The sequence below is a fragment of the Poecilia mexicana genome, unplaced genomic scaffold (genome assembly GCF_051168715.1).
Source record: "Poecilia mexicana isolate PSO_F unplaced genomic scaffold, ASM5116871v1 scaffold_13, whole genome shotgun sequence".
In the NCBI taxonomy this organism is placed as follows: domain Eukaryota; kingdom Metazoa; phylum Chordata; class Actinopteri; order Cyprinodontiformes; family Poeciliidae; genus Poecilia; species Poecilia mexicana.
In genome coordinates, this window is record NW_028263382.1 from 32,113,779 (window position 1) to 32,123,053 (window position 9,275).

Sequence of the window (9,275 nt, forward strand, 5' to 3'; positions counted from 1 at the left end):
TTCTCCTTTGTCCTCCTCTGTCTTTTTTTCTTCTCCAAATCCTGCAGCCAATCAGATTCATGACTAGAGTTACCACCCCTCCCCCATTGACAAATACGCCAAATAAACACTGAGAAGGAGTCCTATTTTCTTGAGAATGCATACAGATGGATGGAAGGAGCATGTTTTACCGCTCACTGTGTTCATGGGCCTGTGAATAAATTGAAATACCAGCGATCAGAGCTATGCTCTCTCTCGATTAATATATTCCCTGTTGTGATTGCTTAATACGCTCCTCAGGAATTTTGGCATGAATGTGAGTCACCATAGAACTGCACTGATTTGAATTAGCATAAAATTGAACCTGCTTGCCTTGAAAGGCAAGCAGGTTCAAGCAGGTAGGCAAGTAATTTATTTCTTTCAGTTTCAAAATCTAATCATTTTTTTTCTTTCTCAAACATAAATATTAATGATTTGCTGCAAAAGTCCTGAAGATTGAATCTTAGTTACTTTGCATTGACACTTTACCTCTCTAGTGGCTTCAGCTATATTTTTAAAAAGGCAGTATTATGTAAAGTCAAACTTTTTTAGCTTTATAACACGTTATAATGTTATTCCCTCATCAAAAACATACCTGGAGTGTTGCCTGGATTCTTTCATGCAACACTCCATGTTACATGAAATCCTTTACATTCCCGTGGCAAGCATTCAACTGTGCAAAAGGCCTGGGTTGACCAAGCTCCGCCTTCAAGACGAAGCCCCTCCCCCATGACTCAACACTTCAGATTAGCCAGCAGCAGCTAGCCAACATCTGGTGAAGCTTCTCAGTGCAATGCTGGTAAAAACATTGTTAAAGGATTAATAGAGGAGCCATGTTGTGATGACTTCCTGAAGGCAGAGTTTCAGAAAGAGCAGGACTTTTTAAAGTGACAGAGGCCCAATTTTAAGGCTTTAAATTATAAAGTAAAAATTATTTTAAATCATATATATATATATATATATATATATATATATATACAAATTTTTTAAAACAACTGAAAGTAACAAATTTACTTGATGTAGAAAATACATAAAAATACATAATACTACTCCTTTAGTAGATTTGCCCCTAAAACACAATAGTTAATTTGGCTTCCCAAATTAACTATTAAAATGAGGCAGAACTTCAGATACAGTTACTATCATATAGTCTGTAACCTGTGGAATAAAATATTCATTGTATAAGAAGGAGGAATCTTTCCTCCTCCTTTGACCTTGTAGTGCACAGTTGTTCTATACAGGAACAACATGTAATATCTTTACACAAATCTGTTTGTTTCAATATCTCCAGAGATCTGTGAGCTCAAGTTGCAGGTCCTGAACTCTGACGCCCTGTGCACTAGCTACTGCAGTTCAGGCAATGTGTATATGCAGCAACTCCACACACATTACCAATTTAAATGTTGCCTTGGCGTAGCGGGCTTCAGGCAGCTAGAGAAAACAAATAAACCGACAGTTCTTTCAGGTCCGTTATTTCAAATCTCATTATTGACGCCCTTAGAGAAACAGCCAGAACTCCGAGACCTTCAGGATCGCAGCTGCATCTGCAGGGCTCTCTGTGCGAGGCCCTTAGTGAATACATCCATGTGCAGAGCCATAATTAGACATGCCTTCCAAACTCAATCCCATTTCAAAGAGCTCCTGGGGGAGATATTACGCACCCCGTAAACTATGGCCCCTGCCTCAGTCATCGCTAATTACATTCCAAGTTCAATCATGTGGAAACAAACAGCAGTAGTACCAACCAAAGCAGTGACAAAAGAAAAACAGTTTGAGGGTGACTTTTTTTTCTTTTCTTTCTTTTCTTTTCTTTTTTTTTTTTTTGCATTTTAGGGATGATCCAACCTGTCTGAGAGATTTCTGAAACTGTATCTGAGTGTAACTTTTTCATCCAGGGGCAAGATAATGGAAAACGGGGAAACTGCATTAGTGTAGTAACAAGGTAACGGGGAAAAAAATGTTTGGAGGTGTGGAGAAGGAGAACCAGCTCTGTGCCAAAATGTCAGATGAGTCAGAGGCATTCTGGGAAGAGCATCTGCCATGGAGGCTGAAAATTTACAATGACACCATCGCCCGTAATAACAAGCACCTGCAGCCGCTCGGTGAAGGAGCTGTCTGCTCTGAATCAGTGGGGGATGTAACACTGATTAACCCTGAGCGCCTGTAACACCAGATAACTGATGGGCTGCCACAGGGATTTAACTGTAAAATTCTGCGTAGATCCCTGCAACAGCCAAACATGGACACTTGATAACCTGCTCAATTGTGGCGACTCATTTAACTTTCTGGAGCCCCAAAACCCCTGAATTGTGAGAAAGTACTGACAGCAAGCACCCTTCAGACGTAGCAAAGTTTTCAACTAGCATCTTTACAACCAAAACTTTCAGCAGATGTTAAATGCAGAAGTGCATTTGGGATTAACCCCTCTGAGTCTTAGTGGTCCGGTAGTTTCTACGGGTCATTGGACATAGCTGACTCCACGCTGATTCTGGAACAGTATTTTCTCTAGTTGGTGGCAGGTTTGTTTGTTTCTGGCAGCCAGTGGGAGACAAGGTACCTGCTGTGCTGTTACCCTTTTTAGAAGAAGGGTGTCGTTTTCACTTGGGCAGCTCATCAACACAGTTTTCTATTGGACTTTGGTTGCTGAATTGGTTGAACTAAGCATTTATTAGTAAGCTTGATTTACTCCCCTAACATGTTGATATAGGCTTCATTTTCATCTTTTTATTTCTAGACATTTTTCACTGTTATGCCCTCTACTTCTATACGCATGAGTACATTACTTCAGAGAATGTAAGTATTTGGGATCTTGTCCTGGATCAAACATAGGTGAGCTTGTCTTCCCAATTCATACCTGGAAAAAATTACACTTCCTATATCCTACACAGTATCAGGAAATGTAACATTTTGTGGGTTTAACTGTGCAGCTAGTTGTTGAAAATGCTACAGTAGCTGCACCAAGAACCACTGAAGGAAACAACATAGCAACTAGTTTGATTAAATGTTATGCTTAAATTGTTGACTGTGTGTTGTATGACTTTGTATTTTTGTATTTTAAAAGCACTTAAAAGCTGCCTTGTTGCTGAAATGTGCTATACAAATAAACTAGATTAATAAAAACCTATGACTTTCATCTTTACAAAATGTAAACAGAATGAGTGAATGAATTGTAGCAGTTAAAACAATTTGGGGGCTCGTCTGGGATCTAATGAAAAAGCTTAGCTTGGGTTTTGTTTGCGGTGGTTTTATATACGTTTTCACAGCTTCTTTCCTTAGCTAAAATTAGCTTTTTGACATGTTAGTATAGAAGGCTATAGTCATAGAGAAGGCCGAATGTATCCTCATTCTTTCATTTTGACTGATCCAACCCTTTTCTTTTGCTTCACATAGCAACGGTAACCTGACAAAATTGATGGCAGGTTAACAGCCATAAGTTGCTTGCAGTGGTAGTGATCATCACTGTATCAGTGTCTTCAGCTTACCAGAATAATTATCACTGAGAAAGCTAACCAAATTGTGGATGAGATGATCCCTGCTGGCTTGTAACACTAGAGATGTTTATTTTTGTCTGTGCTGATGTGTTTGAGTGTGTGTGTATATGTGAGAGAGTGATGGTAAGATGAGGGGAATGGAAAGTGTTTTTTGTGGTCAGCGGAGATTGAAATGCAGGAGTGTGTGTGTGTGCGTGTGTGCGTGTGCATATGTGTGTGTGTGTAGGTCTAAATAAAGTTGTTGCTGATCCCACAGGCGCCCCCCTCATTGCTCCAGCTGTGATGGTGGTGAAACAGACATGGGATCTAAATGCTCACTGTGGCGACATGCAAGAGCGTCAAGGTGGCTGAGCGCAGCAGCTCGACGCCTCTCTGTCACTCTGATCAGAGCTGCTCCATCATCCAACACACACACGCACGCACACCCACACATGCACACGCACGCACGCACACACACGCACATTTGCTTGCTGCACAGATGAAACAGGGACTGGCTGCTATGGAGGTCTCTCATCTTATTTCATTAAGGTTATCTCTCCGAGTCCTGCACGGCTTGCTTCTGAATGTGAGTCGGTGAGGAAGAAGAAGCACACAGATGGGTTGTGTGTGTATGTGTGTGTGTGTGTGTGTGTGTGTGTGTGTGTGTGTGTGTGTGTGTGTGTGTGTGTGTGTGTGTGTGGGTGTGCGGGGGGGAAGGGGGCATGTGGGGATGGAGGGTGTGGAAGGTGGGGGGTACAGCAGACTTCGCCGCTCTGGTTAGTCACGACTCCTCTCTGCCCGGCGGATGAGTGTGAGCAACAGGGTGAATGTGAGCTGCCCCTCCTCCTGTTGATGGGTTTACCTCCGTGTTAATCAGCACACGGCTATAACAGCCAGAGCAGAAAGGCGAGTGTGTGTGTGCGCGTGTCTGTCTTTCTTTGTGAGGAGTCAATTTAGTCTTGAGTCAATGTGAGAGCAGATGCGTTTAGCTGTGATCGTTCAGGTGAAAGTGGCTGGGCAGTCCTCGCAAAGATAGAGACAGAAGCATGAGAGTGTGTCTCCATGTGTGTGCGTGTGTGTGTCGGGGTGTGTGTGTGTGCCCTTTAAAGAGTCGTACAACAACACGGAGCAAAGATGTGGGAGACATCTTCCTCCTTCTTCCCTGAATAGAAGCAAAGTTAAAAATCAATAAGACACCAGCAGAGGAGAAGCTCTAAAACCAATGGATCGATGTGCCTTGTGCACTTTGTGGTTTCTTTTTGCATTTTCTAGAAGAAGAAGAAAAAGAGGAAAAAACATGTTTCACTGATCTAATAAGAGCATTAAACTACAGGAATAAAAAGGCTTTAATGAGATTATGCTGAATCACTATATTAATTCATGTACCCATCTATTGTCTACGCCTCATTTTGCTTACAGTTTTGAAGGCGGTTGTGATCAATGACAGCTGCATTTCCATTGACCACATATTTGCATAATTCAACATTTCAAGAATAAATTTGCTTACTGAAAACGTGCCAATTTAAAAAAAAAAAGTCTGTTTTTCTAAAATTGATTTATTTCTCAAAACTCCAACGGAAATTTTTTTTTCGCATCGCAGGAGTCACATGATCAACAACCGGATGTTACTGCTGGCACAAACCACAAAGAAGAAGATGACAGGAAGTAGTTGGAGGATCGTGGCGTGGCATATTTTTTAACGACTTATGATGTGCACAAACTTATTCACGTGTGATTTTTCTTGCGTTTTTTTATTTAATAAAAACTGCGCTATTACAAAATTGTGTTTTTTTTAGTCTACATTAGTGCAACTTAGACAAAGTTTTGTGCACATTTGTAATGGAAACGTAGCTACAGAAACACAATAAAAACAGTCATGCACCACACACTCACACCTGAGGACAAATTGGAGCAACCAGCCTAACAATAATTAAATTAATGTCATATAATAAATCTAACAGTAAACCTAATAATTAGGAGTGCACAATATCTCGGCACAAACATCAGCATCAGCCAATATTAGTCAATTAAAAAATATATATATATCGTATCTGCCCCAAAATTGGGCCAATATTAACAGCCGATATTTATTTTCATCTTGTTGCCATTTGTTTCTTAGGGGAAGGAGGACGGTCATGTGGCGTTTGTTTGGTCATGTGACAATAGTGACGCAGCAAAGGATTGTAGGGAGTTTATCAGAAGCAGAGAAGCAGTACAGAGGTCAATGACGTGGTGTTTTCAAGGTATCAAAAGGGTTATATATATCAATTATCGGCAGTAACAGCTAATATTGGATATCAATAACAGCTGAAATCATCATATCTGTGCATTCCTAGCAATAAATAATAATAATTGTGCTTTTCCCACCTCCATTAAAAAAAGAAAACAAGATGGTCAAATGTAATATAGCTGATATAAATCAATTGCAGATTAATAGGAGTCTGTTGTACTTATGTTTTTTATAAAGAGCATAACTGCAAAAAGGTTTAATATTCTGCAATACATTTACCTGAAAACATCCAGTAAACAGGTTCTTAAGATTTAAATAATATATAAAATATGTAAAATAATGTACCCATAATAATAACTGTAGTAGTCACATGTTTTCTTATTTCAGTAAGAGAGCATTTTATTTTTCAGTCTTAAATAAGGACGTAATGTATATGTTTTTATTATATATCTCTAAGTAAATAAAATGGACACAAGTAATAAAAAGGGACATTTATAAATATTTGACGAGTTTGAATCAACATATGTATTTAAAATATTTTTTTTCTTTTTTCTGGGAGTGTTTAAAAAATGCTTGTTAGCAGCGCTGCTAGCAAACCTCTGATCACAGAACTAGAGAGTTTCTGTCAAACCAGACAAACAGTTCTGGCATTTTGACTGAAAAGTCAAAGTCAGTCAGCTAACTATTCGCCAAATGCGTTCATTAACTAATTTATCTGCATTGTGTCATAACTAGGTTTAAACTTGAATGTGTGCAACTTATTATGATAGGATTAGTTTAATAATATTTTACTGAAAATAAATTGGGATCTTGCTGTGCGAGATGCCTTCGGGTGACGTTGTGAGCTGATGCTATGTGATTAAACTGAGCTGAACAAGCAGGCAAAATGTAAACAAAGATGCTAAGCTATCCTGAAGAACTGTTAAAGAGCACTTTGAGAAGGTTACCAGAAACTCTTTCTCTTCTAAAGAAGATAATAAGAAATGGGTGAAGCTTTAAACTTGACCACACTGATACATAATCTTTTTGCTTTATTGTGCTTCTTTTGTCTTTATTTTTACATTAGTGCCTGTTTCTCTTCCAGTAGTTACGCCTTAGCTTCATGTACCCTCACAGCTGTTTAACGCCTCTTTATCAACTTGTTTATTTGTGCAGCACATTTCAGCAACAAGGCACTTCAAAATGCTTCACACCAGAAAAACAAAACCCATCATGGAAAAAGTGAACATTGTATTTTACCAAATACCATAATCTGAATCATCAACCAGATATATAATAAAAAAATATATATCAATATTAAAGTTATTAAAAATCAAAGGCAGCTCTAACAGGAGGGATTTAGTCTTTTAGACTCCATGTCATAATTTGATGGTCGCTTACGCTTTCAGCTTTACTCTATTCATGATAGAAATATCCAAGGTCATTTTTTATTGCTCTTAAGAAAAATAATATAATTTACACGCCAGAATTTCCTTTCTTAACTGAAGAACAAGAGAAAAAAAAAATTTTAAACACCATATCTGACACAATAGAGTGACTACGATGGTGATAAAATTACTAAAAGTTAGAAACTGGGTAAACTAATCTAAGCTGAAAAAATATTCAAGGACAATCCTAGAAATTGACAGACTAAAACCAAAAAGTAAACAAATATCCTCCGTCTTGCAAACCAATAAAATTTAAAAAAAGAGCAACACTGAAACGCAAAACAAAACCCCACCTCTTTAACATAAATAAAACATGAGTCAAAGGTGCGAATGAAACAGATGAGGGTGTGAATATATTTTATTTATGCACGACAAATTTCTCTCTCTTTTTTAATCTATTTTCAGTCTCCATCTGTCCTCATAATCCAGTTACATATTTGTTCCAGTGAGTTCTTTACTTGTGCAAATAAAAGAAAAAAAAATGTTTGAGCCGTGATGATTGGAAAGCTTCCTGCCACGAGAACACACGAGAGGTTTCCATGTTGAACACTGATCCACGAGGTCAGCGGCAGTTTATCACTGAGAGTTTAGGACGAGCAGAGCAGGAAGACGTCAGCCTGAGAAGAAGTGTGTGAGCGCGCGACATCTGCTCCATCTGCTGCCACTTCAGCACAGACTCCAGTCACTCTGATGCAGAAGGAGGCTGCAGGTGAGGAATCTGGTTCAAATCAGATTCTGCTCAGGAAATAAACGCGGCGGCGCATAAAAAGCCTGATTAACTCTCCAATTGATTAGCAGTTGTTCCAGAGCGGTCTACTTACTGAAAAAATGTCTCAGTTTCTCAGACTCTCTTCCATTACATCCCTCCTTTTACGCTCAGAATATCATGAAGGTTTTTTTTTATGTTATATCTTTCAAGAAGTGAGGCATAATTTGTCATGTTTTGTTTGTTTTAAGGTCAAGAATGTAAAGTAACCTCATGTGCAACCTTTTCTGGGAAAGACTACTTTATCAGCAAAGTACTAATCAAAAAAGAGAGCGAGAAAAAAAAACCTCAGAAAATATCCACATTTTTAACTTTTGAAGTTCAGAAATTTCCAAGTTTTTCTCAAAAATGTCTGAGATTAATCTCAACATTTGTAGGTTCTTTGGTGGAAATTTACTCATTGCTTTCCTCTCTACAATGGTCCTAATACGTAGTCATAGAGATCTCATGCTGAGCCATTTTAATATATCAAATTTTAGTCTGTAATATGAGGCTCATATTGGCAGAAAACTCAGTCAGGAGGAGGAATTCTTAATTATTTTTCTTTCTCATCACACATTTTGAAGAAGGAATTATGTGATCTTATATGTATATGATATCAATTTACAGAGTACATTATTCCCTACTAATTCAACAAAGTAAGCAAAACAAAGTAAGTGTGAAGGTAAAAAAAATAAGCTAAAGAATCACTTTTTAAAGAAACTAAGATACAAATCTAACTTTTCTACAATTTTCAGACTTCTAGGGGAATTTTTAAATTCATCCTAAGATTTATGTTAAATAAAAATGGGGGTTTGATACAGAGGTTTGATTTAAAATCTCAAAGCCTCCTAAAAACATATGCACAGTCATCACATAACCACCACAACAGAGGTAACAGAAGATGCTTTCTGTGGTCAAAATCAGGTAATCATCTCAACGCAGCTTTAGAAAGTCGCCCAGGTCTCCACTGGCTTTTAATATTTCTGTGGTTTGTCACTCTGGATTATCCTGAAACTGAAACTTGGAAAAAAGAAATGTTCCTATTTAAGCTGAACCTTTGAAAAGGAACAGAGAAAAACGACACAAAACTCTGATGAGCAAAAATCTAAATACAAAAGCAACAGGAACCTGCAGCATCTGGGGACAGAGACGTCAACAGGCTTAGGTCGCCCAATCAGAATACAGATACCACCTAACAACTGACGGCACACGAAAAATCTGATGACAGGATGTTTGCACATTTATGGCTTCACTTGTGATCAATGCATAAAATAAAAACTTTCAGTTTAAAAACTACTTTTTAAAGATGAATCATTAACTAACCTTATATTATTAATCAAAGAGCTTTCTCAATATTAAAATTATGTAAAAACATAAATAAT